This window comes from Macaca thibetana, chromosome 4, assembly GCF_024542745.1.
Source record: "Macaca thibetana thibetana isolate TM-01 chromosome 4, ASM2454274v1, whole genome shotgun sequence".
In the NCBI taxonomy this organism is placed as follows: domain Eukaryota; kingdom Metazoa; phylum Chordata; class Mammalia; order Primates; family Cercopithecidae; genus Macaca; species Macaca thibetana.
In genome coordinates, this window is record NC_065581.1 from 27,320,707 (window position 1) to 27,335,789 (window position 15,083).

The 15,083-nt window shown below is 39.2% G+C and overlaps 1 non-coding gene across 1 annotated transcript; it reads left to right on the plus strand.

Moving 5' to 3' along the window:
• Nucleotides 1-6,411: 6,411 nt before the first annotated feature.
• TRNAS-AGA (transfer RNA serine (anticodon AGA)) lies at nt 6,412-6,493 on the plus strand. Its single transcript has one exon. It is a non-coding gene; the product is annotated as a tRNA-Ser (tRNA).
• The last annotated feature ends 8,590 nt before the right edge of the window (nt 6,494-15,083 follow it).

Consider the following 15,083-nt stretch of genomic DNA (forward strand, 5'->3'; position numbering starts at 1 on the left):
GGAAGGGCCTAACTGCTACAAAGAAGACATGTATTAGACAAATACTCATGTGTATGGGCAAAAAACTTGAGGACTGTATTTGTGACTAATTGTATAACAGGTTATTTTAGTTTCTGTTCTGAGGAAAGTATATATCATTCCAACAAAGGGTTTTAATGTAGTGGGTTTTTTTCCTTTTTTTCTTTTTTTTTTTTGCAACCATGCTGTTGGATGCCAAATGTAATAGTCTAATCACGGCACTGAATAAATGTGTCTCTTTAAAAAATGTGCTGTGTAAAGTTAGTCTAGTCTGAAGCTATCTTGGTAAATTTCCCCAACAGTGTGAAGGGAATTCCTTCAGGGTGATGCCATATTCTATTTGAAATTGTATACAACCTGCTTCAGTGGAGAAGCCATTGTCTTCAGTAACCTTGGTGTAGTTGAACTGATAGTTACTGTTGTGACTTGAAGTTCACCATTAAAAGAGTTCACCTGGCCAGGCGCGGTGGCTTTCATTTATAATCCCAGCACTTTAGAAGGCTGAGGCAGGAGAATCGCTTGAACCCAGAAGGCAGAGGTTACAGTGAGGCGAGATGGTGTCATTACACTCCAGCCTGGGTGACAAAGTGAGACTCCACCTCAAAAAAAAAAAAAACAGAACAAAATAGGCTCAAGGATCCCAAAAATAACATGGAAGTAGGTATCTGGCTATTTGACTTTCATTCTGGCCTGGGGATAGGGGGTTCTTTACAGCCTGGGGCAATGAAAGTCTCAGCTCCCTATTTTGCTTTCTTCAAAACGTGCGAGCGTGCGCGTGTGTGTGTGTGTGCGAGTGTGTGTGTGTTGGAGGTAGAGGGAAAGCACCTTGTTACAGCCTGATGAAAGTCTAGATTCCCCACTTTGCCTTTGCTGTCGTGTGTGAAGGTTTCGACCACAGGTTTTTTTTCCTCTTCCAGCTTCCCAAGAGCAGAAGTCCCTAGAAATGGAGTTTGTAACTCCACTGAATACATAAAATTAGTTTAAAAAATCATAAGTCATAAAACAAAACAAAAATTTTTTAAATATAAAACTTTTAGAAGTAGAGTCAGGCTTCGGCCGGGTGCGATGGCTCATGCCTGTAATCCCAGCACTTTGGGAGACTGAGGGCGGATCACGAGGTCAGGAGATCGAGACCATCCTGGCTAACTCGGTGAACCCCGTCTCCACTAAAAATACAAAAAATTAGCCGGGTCTGGTGGCGGGCGCCTGTAGTACCAGCTACTTCGGAGGCTGAGCCAGAATGGCGTGAACCCGGGAGGCGGAGCTTGCAGTGAGCCAAGATGGTGCCACTGCACTCCAGCCTGGGCAACGCAGCGAGACTCCGTCTAAAAAAAAAAAAAAAAGTAGAGTCAGGCTTTGGTCCAATAACTCATTAAAAGATTATTTTATATTAGGAAAGTGTCCTCAGCCTTCTGTTCATATGCCCTTGCTTATTTTGATTCTATGTATTATGCAGCACAAACATTCACTGCCTTTTCTTTTCTTTTTTTTCTTTTCTTTTCTTTCTTTCTTTTTTTTTTTTTTTTTTTTTTTTTTTTTTTGAGACAGACTCTCGCTCTGTAACCCAGGCTGGAGTGCAGTGGTGCGATCTCGGCTCACTGCAACCTCCGCCTCCCAGGTTCAAGCGATTCTCCTGCCTCAGCCTCCTGAGTAGCTGGGATTACAGGCGCCCACCACCACACCTGGCTAATTTTAGTATTTTTAGTAGAGACAGGGTTTCACCATGTTGGTCAGGCTACTCTTGAACTCCCGACCTCGTGATCCACCCGCCTCGGCCTCCAATAGTGCTGGGGTTACAGGTGTGAGCCACCCCGCTAGCCTAACTTTTCTACCCTTAGGGACACTATGCTGTATTAACTATCTTCACAGCTCTGTAGGTTAAACCCCTTCTGCTTCAATAGCCAGATAATCATTATTGTATGGTTGTCACCCATGTTTTCAACTTAAAAACACATGAATCATCACGCAACCATTTTACAACGTCATCTGCACCATAGAGATTTTTAAAACATATATCTCAAGAACTCATATAAAAACAAGAAATTTTTAGCAATTATATGTCACTTTGTTTCAGAGACTCCTTGAACACTCATACCACTCAAGCCGGGGTCCTCCTTGCCAACTTGGCAATGAGTAATATAGTTGTCAAATCACATTTTACCATCTGCTTTCACAGACCTCTTCTGATACCAGCTGTGAAAGTTTGGGATATCTGGAAAGCAGACACTAAGATGTGTTAGAAGTGCAAGAGGTTATTGACAATAATGCCCATAACAATAAACAAAGAGGAGAAGGAAAGACGAATGCAGGAAGAGCTTTCAGACCATGATGTGGGTCAGGCATGGGCAAAATTAGAGAAGGAAGAAAGTAGGATTCAGTAGAAAAAGCCTGAGGTTTTCGCACAACTCTGAGAAAGTCTTGTCCAGCTTTGGTATAAAGATTGCCCATGGATGAGACCCCAGTCAAGTGGAAATGACCAGACTTTAGCATACACCCACTGTGCTCACCAAGAAGAAAACAACCTCAGTTTGAACACTGTGGAAGATGGTAAAAGTGCTGTAGCTGAAGATGGTAAAAGTGCCTTGGAGGCTGTCAGCTGACAGCATTTCTTGCAACTGAAAACAAGTTCTTCCTTGAAGGAAGATCTGAGCAGTGCACCTCCATGGCCACAGAAATTTTACAATACACATTTAATGAAATTTCAGTATAGATAAAGATTAAACAAATCAATTTACCTAAATGACAAATATAGAACACTATACTCAACTAAAAATATATATATTATTTATTTATTAAAAGATATTGTATTGTGTATATTTGATATTTACAACATGATGCTATGAAATATTTGTAGATAGTAAAATGATTGTTCCAATGAGGCAAATTAACATCTATCATCTCAAACAGTTACATCTTTTTTGGACAAGAGCACCTAAACTCTACTAATTTAACAAAAATCCCTAATTTAATACAATTCAATTCACTAGAGTCCTCATGTTGAACCCTACATTTCCATATTTCTTTTCTCCTCATCCACCCCTGGCAACCACTTTTTAATTCTGTCTGTATGTTTGACCTTCATATATGTATATGTGTTGTGTGTGTGTGTGTGTGTATGTATGTATGTTTTTAAATCAGTGTGTATGGATATATAACAGTATATTTTGAATATCATAGTCTCCTTTTTTTGTTGTTGACCTGTAAAGAAAACAATATATATATATATATATCTCCACCTGTAAGTAAGATCTCACAATATTTTTCTTTCTATGTCTGGTTTATTTCACTGAGCATAATATCCTCCAGGGTCATCCATGTTGTGGCAAATGGCAGGATCTCCTTTTTTAAGGCTGAGTAATATTATACACACACACACACACACACACACACACACACACAGATTCTTTATCCATTAATCTATTGACAGACATAGATTGCTTCCATATCTTGGCTGTTGTGAATAGTGCTTCAGTGAATGTGGGAGTGCAGATGTCTTTATGAGGTAGTAATTGTATCTCCTTTGGGTTTATATCCAGGAGAGGAATTGCAGGGCCATATGGTAGTTCTATGTTTAATTTCTTTAGAAACATCCATGGTGTTTTCCATAATGACTGCACAAATCTACATTCTCACCAACAGTGTTCTAGGCTTTTCTTTTCTCCACATCCTTGCCAACATTCGTTGTCTCTTGTCTTTTTGATAATAGCCATCCTAACAGGTGTGAAGTAATATCTCATAGTGGTTTTAAATTGCATTTTTCTGATGATTAATGTTGTTGAGGACCTTTGCATATGCATATTGGCCCTTTTATGTCTTCTTTGAAGAAATTGTTCAAATCCTTTGCCCATTTTTCATGAGACTGTAGTGCTACCAGCTGTGCTCAGAAGGTAAGTCTCCTTGACCATTTTTAAATCAGGTTATCTGTTTTTCTGCTATGGAGTTATAACAGTTCTTTATAAATTCTGAATATCAACTCCTTTTTCCCAGTCCGTAAGTTGCCTTTTTTTGTTGTTGATTGTTTTCTTTGCTGTGCAGAAGTTTTGTAGTTTGGTGTGGTCCCATTTATTTATTTTTGCTTTTGTATCCTGGACATTTGGCATGATATCCAAAAAATTATTGCCAAGGCCAATGACAAAGAGCTTTCCCACTGTTTTCTTATGGAAGTTTTGTGTTCAGGTCTTATGTTTAGGTGTTTTGTCCATTTTGAGTTGATTTTTGTGTATAGTAATAAGAGTCTAATTTCATTCGTTTGCATGTGGAAATCCAGTTTTCCAAGCATCATTTATTGGAGATTATTCTTTCCCCCATTGTGTCCTCTTGATGCCCTTGTCAAAAATTAGTTGGCAGTATATGTTTGAGTTTATTTCTGGGATGTCTCTTCTGTTGCATTGGTCTGTTTCTGTTTCTATGCAGGAATGTTTGTGCTGCTATCAGAACAATATGTCTTGATTATTATTTAACTTTATAATATAATTTTAAAGCAGGGAATGTGTTGCCTCCAACTTTGTTTTTCTTTCACGGTATTGCTATGGCTATTTGGGGGGGTGGTGTGTGTGTGATTCCATATGAATTTTAGGATTGTTTTTTCTACTTCTGTGAAGAATGTCCCTTTGGAGTTTTGATAAGGACTGTACTGAATTTGTATATTGCTTTGGATGGCATGAACATTTTAACAGTATTAATTATTCCAATTCATGAACATTGGATATCTTTCCATTGATTTATGTTGTCTTTAATTTCTTTCAACATTTTATAGTTTTCAGTGTAAAAATCTTTCACCTCCTTGGTCAAATTTATTCCTAAGTATTTTATTTTTGATGCTATCATAAATGAGATTGTTTTCTTGATTTGTTTTGCAGTTAGGTCATTATTTTTGTATAGAAATGCTACTATTTTTATATGTTGATTTACATATTATTTTTAAATACCGTTGGTGGGCCCTAATGCAAGTCTTTTAAAATATACAAGGATTGAAATGACACAGAATATATTCTGTGAGTCCAGCATAATAAAAATAAAATTAATTTCAGAAATAAAATGGAAAACCCCCAAATGTTACTAAATGAAAAAACACTCATCCAAAGCCATAGCTTAAAGAAATCACATTTAGTTAAAATGAATGATAATCAAAATAAGATATATAAAAATTTGTATAATGCAGCTGAACTGTGCCCATAGTCTAATTTATAGTTCTACTTGCATATATTAGAATAAAGACGTTTTAATATTTGATGTTAAAGCTTTTTTCTCAGTAATTTAGAGGAAAACAGCAAATTAAAATATTAGAAGCAAGATTATAAAAAGAACACACACAGAAAAAAAACAAACAGAGAACATCAACAAATCAAAAAATAGGCATTTAGGGAGGATTGACAAAATTATTGTTCTAAATCAAGGATTGTTCAATAAAAGGAAGAGAAAACAGAGAATACTAATACCGGGAATAAATATAGGATAACATTACATTTTAGTATATGGATATCAAGAATATACTAAGAATACAGTATGAACAATGTTTTGTAAATAGATTTGACAATTTAGGACAGATTCCCTTGAAGAGATGATTTACCAAAACTGACAGAATAAGAAATTAAGACGTTGAGTTTACTCCTCAGCTCTCTTCCTTCTAACTGGAAACCACACTGAGTAAATTCTACTATTTGTTTCCCAGAATCGTTTGTGAAGCTCAGGTAAGCATTCAAGGGGCGTTTAAATAAGTGGGAACTTAAAAAAGAAAAAAAATGGTAGTAAAAATGTACCTTTGATTTGAGATGCAGGGGGAGTTGTTTACTGGAGGTCAAAGGGGGAGTTGTCAAGGGGAAAAGATGAAGTTTCTTAGAGGCAATACCAGGCTCTCAAACTGGCAATAAGTGGATTTCTAGTGTATCCTCTTAATGCACTGGGCTACGACTGAAATACTAGTGTATTTCCTCTCAGTAAATAGAAGTGCATCTCATTCCTTTTATCAATTGCAGAAGCTTCCATTACGTGAATCTTCCAAAATTTATTTTAAAAGTCAAACATCAATGGCCATTTGAGGTTGTTCAAATCATCACTGTAACCCAAAATTCTGCAGCAGATGTTAGAGCGTGTCGCAATTGTTGCGGGTATCTCCTGGAACACCATCAGAAGCGGACGGAGCAGGAAGCTTGGTCTCTGGGAATGCCTTCTGCGTAGTCTCCTTCCATCAAAACATCAGAATAAGGGGTCCTCCCAGGTCCGAGGATAAAGTGTTACTTGTCAGTTTGCCACAACAGCATGATAGTCATCTAACTGATGTCAAAAAATAAGAAACATTGAGAGCGAAATCACTTTTTAGCAGAAAATTTGACCTTTCCAAGGGAGCTAAAGTTCAGTAAGGTGACTTATGCTAATGAGCAAAGGATCCTTCACGTAGTCGTGGCCGAGTGGTTAAGGCGATGGACTAGAAATCCATTGGGGTTTCCCCGCGCAGGTTCGAATCCTGCCGACTACGGTCCGTTCCTTGTTGGAAAAGGAGTCTACTGACACCTTGCCAGGTTGAAAGTCTGTCATTGGCTCTCAAGAAGAAGCTTGCTTGTTCCAACCTATAGGCTTTTCCTCTTTATAGGGACCCACTAAAAATACTCCATGTCTTTGAAACAATGAGGAAAAGTCATACAAAAAAATACTTCTATCACATCCTTATTGATGTTTTCCTTTGCCCTAAGAAGAGCTCAGGGTGATGTTTTTCTGTTTCCTGCAACAGATGCCCCATTTTGAAGATAGCTTTCCTTAGAGAAAAAAATTGCTAGGAGTGTTTGTGTCTCACAGAATTGTCCCCTTATTAGGGATCTTCTCCAGTCAAGCAAACGCCCTGGTTTAACGTAGAAAAGGAAATTCCAGGAAATCCATGATCAAATACAGGTGAAAGCAACCCACAGGCATGGTCACCAAGATGAGAATCTATATTGGGCATTTATAAGCAAACCACTACATAATAAAAGATAATTGAGTAAAGCAATTTTTTTCATAACCCAATTTTTAAAAAATCAACGATGTCAAGTGGAGTGGCCTGTCCTGGGGTCCAGGACAGTGGTGAAGCAAGAGCGACTAAAACCGAGATGAAGTTGTGATTATATCCTGAGCACAGAAAGAGCCCCAGCTCAGATGCAGAATCTCATTGTGATGAACAACTATGCGTTAATGTATGACCAAAAGAATGTTGACCACAGTTGAGTACCTTCCTAGGAATTCCTAGGGGAATCCATGCATCACTGCCTTGGCAGCTTAAGTGGAGCAGCTTGTCCTCACCTCTCTTCTTCTAATCTTCAAAGAGTTGTCGTGATTTATTTTACCTCATCCAAGAATGATTCTAATATATTTTCATAAACAGAGTGCCGGCCCTGTTGATAAAATGCCAGATCCTTTCTTCTTTTATGTGTCTCTTTAGAGCATTGCATTTCAAAATTAGTGAGGCAGTGACAGTAAACTGCTGCAAATGCTCTGCTGAGCAGTGCAGGCAGGAAGAACAAGACTTGTCTTAGTGTACGGAGATTCAGATTTCCAGAGGTGGAGACTGATCGGTTCTCCTACCCTCTCCCACATCCAGCATGCAGGTTGCTTTGATTCGGAAAAACAATCTAATAGAATTCTAGAATGTGAAAGCTAATGAAATGCTACAGCCCTTTTGTGGAAACAATTCCTAATAGTACAGTTAAGTATTCCATCTGACATGTAGGTACAGAAATTAAAAATGTAAATTTGTTCAAAAAGATATCTTAGATGGGCGGCCACAGTGGCTCACGCCTGTAATCTCAGCACTTTCGGAGGCCGAGGCAGGCGGATCACCTGCAGTCAGGAGTTCGAAACCAGCTTGACCAACATGGTGAAACCTCGTCTCTGCTAAAAACACAAAAATTAGCTGGGCGCGATGACATGGGCCTGTAATCTCAGCAAGACAGGAGGGTGAGGCAGAAGAATCGCTTGAACCCCAGAGATGGAGGTTACAGTGAGCCGAGATCGCACCACTGCACTCCAGCCTGGGCAACAAAGCGAGACTCCCGTCTTAACAATGACAACAACAACAAAAACATATCTTAGAGAGAAGTGTTGATAGCATAAATAGGAGCTTCTCTCCTTCTGGATGCTTTTTTTCTGGACAAGCCCATGCAGACTCAAGTTCAGGTTCTGGGGCTACAGCAGGGTCTTGAGCAAGGATTGATCTCACAGAATTTTGCCTTGTAGAAGAACAGCATGTGATCTAGTTTCTGAATAATGCCATCGAGTTCTAGAAGTGTTTTTGTTTTGTTTTGTTTTGTTTTGTTTTTTTCTCTTCCCACCACTAAGGAAGAGGAAAGGTGTCTTATAGACAAGAAAGTAACATGGAAAACGAGACACACTAATGGACAGTGTCATGATCAGCACAGAAAAATAAGAAAACACAGTATGGTGCCTATAGTATATAATACTGTAGTGTATATCTCTTTAAAAAAAAATGTCTTAATTGAAATAGAGATGAGGTCTCCCTGTGTTGCCCAGGCTGGTCTCAAACTTCTGGCCTCAAGGGATCCTTTCACCTTGGCCTCCCCAAGTGCTGTGATTACGGGCATGAGGCACCTTGTCCAGCCACATAGTGTATATTACAAAATAAACAGAAGAGAATGTTCTCACCACAAAGAAATGATAAATGTTTGAGGAGATGGATATGCTAAATACCACGATTTGATCATTATACAATGTATAAATGTAACAAATCATCATGCTGTACTCTGTAGATATGTATAATTATTATGTGTCAATTAAAAACAAGATTAAAAAATAAAAAATACAATGAAACAACTGTTCCCTTCTGTGAATACTTGGCTACTAAAAAATTGTCAATAAATCATGAACATGTAAAATTAATACGTAAATAAATGAAACAGGTACATGTCTACCTAAAGTAAATAACTTTCAAGTCCTTGCCTGACCCATGCTGCTAAGGGTATTGTCAAACTGATTTTTATTTTTTTCTTTCCTATTTTACTATATTTTGAGAACAAACAGTACCACTTTAGGGATCTAGTTCTTTAAGCTGCCTTTTCACTGCTCCATCTTCAGAGCTCACAGAATAATGGAAGACACTCTGCGGTTTTATTTATCTTCCACCTCAACTGTGGACTCCCTCACTGCTTGCTTAATTTTCACTAGAGGGGCTCATAAATCAGATCATGGCTTCACATGTCATTTCCTCAACTGTCAGGTTGTTCCTGCCTTTTCTTTTCTTTTCTTTTTCTTTTTTTTATTTTTTATTTTTTGAGACAGAGTGTTGCTCTGTTGCCAGGCTGGAGTGCAGTGGCGCAATCTCGGCTCACTGCAACCTCTGCCTCCCAGGTTCAAGTGATTCTCCTTGTCTCAGCCTCCTGAGTACCTGGGACTACAGGTGCGCACCACCACACCCATCTAATTTTTGTATTTTTAGTAGAGACGGGGATTCACCATGTTGGCCAGGATGGTCTTGATTTCTTGACCTTGTGATCCTCCTGCCTCGGCCTCTCAAAGTGCTGGGATTACCGAGTTCCTGCTTTTGAGTGTGATGATGTCAAGATAGAAGGACATCACCCTTAAAGGGAAAGCATTAGAGAAAGAGTCATGGAAAACACAAGAGTTTAAAATACTATTCTCATATTTCAGGCTTTATGGAGAGTTTTTTTCTAAAAGAGTTTGAAACTTACTTGGGAATACTGTTCTGTGATCTGAACTGCTGGGCAGCTCCTACAGGGTCCTTCCAAGCTCTGCTGCAAAAAATGCTTTTCCTTGCTACCAAGAAGAATAGGAGATACACCAAGAACTGATCATTATTGTACCATCAATGGCAAAGAAAAGGCAGGAGAGAGTAGCAATCCCAGATTATTAGCCTAAAGGGCTGTGGGGAGAAGCAAATGGCCTTTACTAGAGTAAAGAATCACAGGTCTCAGAATTTGACCCTACCCAGCTGGACTCCAGTGCATGCCATAGCCATGATGCAAAGACGGTTTTATTGCATTATAAATTTTCAACTGTTAAAGAAGGCATTTCCAAGTGTTCAACTGTCTGTGACTGCTTGGAAAAAACCTATGCTGCATAAAGAACTTCATACTATGTGATTCGATGGATAGTGGTCACTGGTTTAACAGAAGAAAATGTCACTGTCTTCCCTCCCCTACCCCACTTCTTGACCTTCACCCTCACACCCCAGGGAAAGCCCATACATTCCTTCAGAGCACCTTGGCCCACTTGCCTACTTGGAGGCAGACAGTAGAAAGAGGATGTTCTGGTAAGTGGGATTTTTTTTTAAGCTGATATTAAAGAAAGGAGTTTAATCATTCTTACCCACAGTCTGAAAGATAAAAACATATAAAGATCAATTTTAACATTAGTTTTAGGTTACAGTGAATTTTAAATTTAATTCTATCTGACGTACTTACAATGATCACCTTCTATACAGGATAGGCTCTGGACTGTCTGCAATCGATATATAAATAGGTTTGATCTAGCAAATCAAGAAAACATTATTCTACATAAATACGGACCAAGAATGTAGAGAAGGAAAAGAATTTCTCCAATAGAAATTTAAAAACCAGAGCTTGCAGCATGAGGAGTACAATTTTATCTCCTTCAGTAATTGAACTGCCTTCTCACACCCAGTAATAGCCAGTGGCCCTGTGGGCAGCCACTTGACTGGCTTAGAGCTGTTCTAACAGAGAATATAACTTAGAAGGAGGATGGAGAATGAGATGAGTAAGAATTTGAACTGAAACAATCAGCAGATTGAAGTAAGGCAATATACTAAACTAGGTTCTTACTGTGAGCTAAACATTCAGTTAGGAGCTCTGAGAAGGTCATTCTTTCTATAAATAGTAGAAAATAGGCTGAACTCCGTGGCTCATGCATATAATCCCAGTAGTTTCGGAGGCTGAGGTGGGTGGATCACCTGAGGTCAGGAGTTCGAGAGCAGCCTGGCCTACATGGTGAAACTCCATCTCTACTAAAAATACAAAACATTAGCCAGACGTGGTGGTGGGCACCTGTAATCCCAGCTACTCGGGAAGCTGAGGCAGGAGAATCGCTTGAACCCAGGAGACGGAGGTTGCAGTGAGCCCAGATCGTGCCGTTGCACTCCAGTCTGGTGACAAGGCGAAACTCTGTATCAAAAAAAAAAAAAAAAAAAAAAGTAGAAAATATTAAATTTTTATGGTGGGCCAGGTGTTGTGCTCAGTGCTATAGACACAAAGGTAAACAAAACACAAGCACAGTTGCTGACCTCATGGTGATTGATGTCTATTAGGAGGAATTTTCTACAAATATAAACAAGCCCATACAGGGAGAGTTTAAGAAAACTACTTGTGGCCAGCAGCATAATGGCACAAAGAGGGTGGAATACTCAAATAAAAATGAATACTACAATTTCCAGGTGGATGAGCACTGGAAAGTTTGATTGGGGAAAAGTGTGAGTCTACCATTTCTCGGGTACAAGATTTATGCTTGTGGGCCTTGATCATTAAAGGAGAATGATTAATTCTGGAGGGCAACAACATGAAAGAAAAGGGAAAGATTAAGTTTGGCAATGAGATTAGCAGCATGGCTCAGATAAAGGCTGGAAAGTCACGTGCTTTAGGTATGCATGTGCCTGCATTGGTCTGTGAATATCAAAAATATACTTGGACCATGGCACTGAGCACAGCAATTTCCAATAATGCTTTTCACCTTGGTAGAGTAGTGGATATAACTTTTTCACTGGGGAAACAGATGTTTGGACTGTCTCAGAGAATTCTGTAACAATTAGAGACACCTGTCTCTCATATATGTATTTTAGGCATTTCCCAAAACAACAGCAAGCAGTTGGCAATTCTCTTTTCCACTTCATGGTCATGAAGTTATTAGGAAAGAGATTTTTAAATTCTTAAAAATTCCAAGGCACAGCCAGATAAGGTACTATATTTCTCTATAGTTCCAGCTTCTTGGGAGGCTGAGGCAAGAAGATCACTTGAGCTCAGGAGTTGGAGGCCAGCCTGGGCAAAATAGAGAGACTCCTGTCTTTTTAAAAAGAAAAATAAAAAGTCCAAGCCAAATAGAAAAAAAGGTGTGAACTCTCTCACTTTACATGCCCCCAATACAAAACAATTGGAGAAATCGTTATCAAGAAGTTCACAGAAACTGTGGATGACCATGGATGCTGAGCAGGGAGTCACCTGCCTTTTGAATTTCCTTCCATGTCAAGCAATCGAATTTAACTAAAAGGTTCAAAATCACCAAACATGATCTTAAGCATGAAGCTGCTTTAAAAATATTACCTTTGAGGCTGGGTGCAGTGGCTCATGCCTGTAATCCCAGCACTTTGGTTAGGCCGAGGCAGGTGGATCACATGAGGTCAGGAGTTCAAGACCAGCCTGGCCAACATGGCGAAAGTCCGTCTCTACTAAAACTACAAAAATTAGCCAGGCATGGTGGCATGGAGCATCTGTAATCCCAGCTACTTGGGAGGCTGAGGCAGGAGAATCACTTGAACCCAGGAGGCTGGAGGCTAGAGGTTGCAGTGAGCAGAGATGGTGCTACTACACTCCAGCCTGGGCAAAAGAGCAAGACGTCATCTCAAAAAAAAAAAAAAAAAAAAAAAAAAAAAATTGGATTAAAAAAAATCACCTTTGAATTGTGGCCATATGATTCATTAATCTCGGCCTTTTAAATTAGGAGGCCAAAAGTACACACACACCCAAAGCTGAGATCCTAGTCAAACCAGTTCTTTGAGTTTCTCTCTCTTTTCTGAGAGAGCTTATGGATGTTGGTTCCTCACATTACCCTTTGGGACATTAGAATGACACATATATAGGTCCAGCAGAAGGGAATAAAACTGGCTGGTTAAGGGATGATTAAAACCTCTACTTAAATTCCTTTTCAACCCTTACTGTGAGACCTCCACTCAGAAGAAGCCCTCAATTTAGGATATTTTTCCTTTCTTGTTGAGAAAAGAAGCAAAAGGGAGACAGAAGCAAAGTAATGCTCTTTTTCTTAACACTTTATGAGTATTCTGAATTCTATGTAAATTTAAGCCCAGATTTTTTCACTGAATGTTATCTTGTTTATTGTGCCACTGGAAGGTGATACTTGCCATTGCCAATTTATAAATATTTCATAAGCAGCATTTTATTTAGAATTTCTTGTTGCTTTGGAAAACAAAAAGATACAGGGAAAAAATAAGCTTCTAAACTGTACGAGGTAAAATTTAGGAACTCCTAAAATATATAAGGTAAAAATTAAAAAAAAAAAAAAAGCCAGGCGCGGTGGCTCACACCTGTAATCTCAGCACTTCGGGAGTCCGAGGCGGGTGGATCACAAGGTCAGGAGATAGAGACCATCCTAACAAGGTGGGCTAAGACGGTGACACCCCGTCTCTACTAAAAACACAAAATATTAGCCAGGCGTGCTGGCAGGCGCCTGTAGTCCCAGCTACTCGGGAGGTTGAGGCAGGAGAATGGCCAGAACCCGGGAGGTGGAGCTTGCAGCGAGCGGAGATCGCTCCACTGCCCTCCAGCCTGGGCGACAGAGCCAGACTCTGTCGAAAGAAAGAAAAGTCGCAATCATACTTAGAAATTTTAACACAATATATATCCCTCAGAAACTAATTAAAAAGCAGAAGAGGGAAGGAAAACAGTAAAGATGTAAAAAATTTAAACACAACTATTCCTGAATTTTACCTAACTTACATATGAAGAACACTACACACTTCAACTTTTTTCTTTTTTTTAACTCTGTTGCCCAGGCTGGAGTGTAGTGGTGGGATCCTTGCTCACTGCAGCCTCGACCTCCCCGGGCTCAGTGATCCTCCCACCTCAGCCTCCGGAGTAGCTGGGAACACAGGCGCCTGCCACCATACCCGGCTAAATTTTTTGTAAAAAAAATTTACACTATGTTGCCCAGGCTGCTCTGGAACTCCTGGGCTCAAGTGACCCGCCCGCCCCAGCCTCCCAAAGTGTTGGAATTATAGGGATGAGCCACCGCTCTTAGTGGCATCTCAACTTCTGAAGACAAATTTCTTTTTGAAGTATACATGGAACTAAACAAACAAACAAACAAACAAACAAAACAAAAACAACAACAAAAAAAACCCTTTTGCCTTGCCGGTTTTAAAGTAAGTTTCCAAAATTCGAACAGTCTAAGAGATAAAACTAGGGTCTAGCCACAGTACAGTTTGCTAGACATTAATTAGAAATCGAAAATTGTGTTATGTTTAGAAGTTAAAAAGTGTGCGTATGGCCGGGTGCGGTGGCCCACGCCTGTAATTCCAGCTCTTTGGGAGGCCGAGGCAGGAGGATCACCTGAGGTTGGGAGCTCAAGACCAGCCTGACCAACATGGAGAAACCCCGTTTCTACTAAAAATACAAAATTCGCAGGATGTGGTGGCGCAAGCCTGTAATCCCAGCTACTTCGTAGGCTGAGGCAGGAGAATCGCTTGAACTCGGGGGCAAAGGTTGCGGGGAGCCGAGATCGCACCATTGCGCTCCAGTCTGGGCAAGAAGAGCGAAACTCCGTCTCAAAAAAAAAAAAAAAAAAAAAAAAAGAAAAAAGAAAAAGAAAAGAAGAGAAAGAAAAAAAAATGTGCATATGGTTCCAAGAAGATATCTAAATGGTAATTAAAACATATTCAGAAGAATGACATTGAAAATAATACTTATGAAATATGTTTCATGCAGTCCAAAATGCACTTGGATGCTTAAACTCTTAAATACATAATTAAGAATAAAATAAAAGCTGAACATCAATAATCTGAGATCCATTGGAAGAAATTAGAAATTAGCAAATTTTACCCAAAGAAATCTTAGGGAAGGAAATGAAGAAGAAAATAGCTGATTTAATGCAACGAAATAGAAACATAAGATGGAAATAAGCAAAAAAAAAAAAAAAAAAAAAAAAAAAGCCAAAATTTTGTTTTAAAAAAAAAAAACTAATAAAATTGCAAGATCCTTGGATAAACTGATTGAGTTTATCCAATAAGGCACAAATAACTGATCTCAGATATAGAAAAAGGAGAATGGCAGGTCTAACAAATAAAAAAGAAGATGCAGCAAGGCAAGAAGTGAGGATGAGCT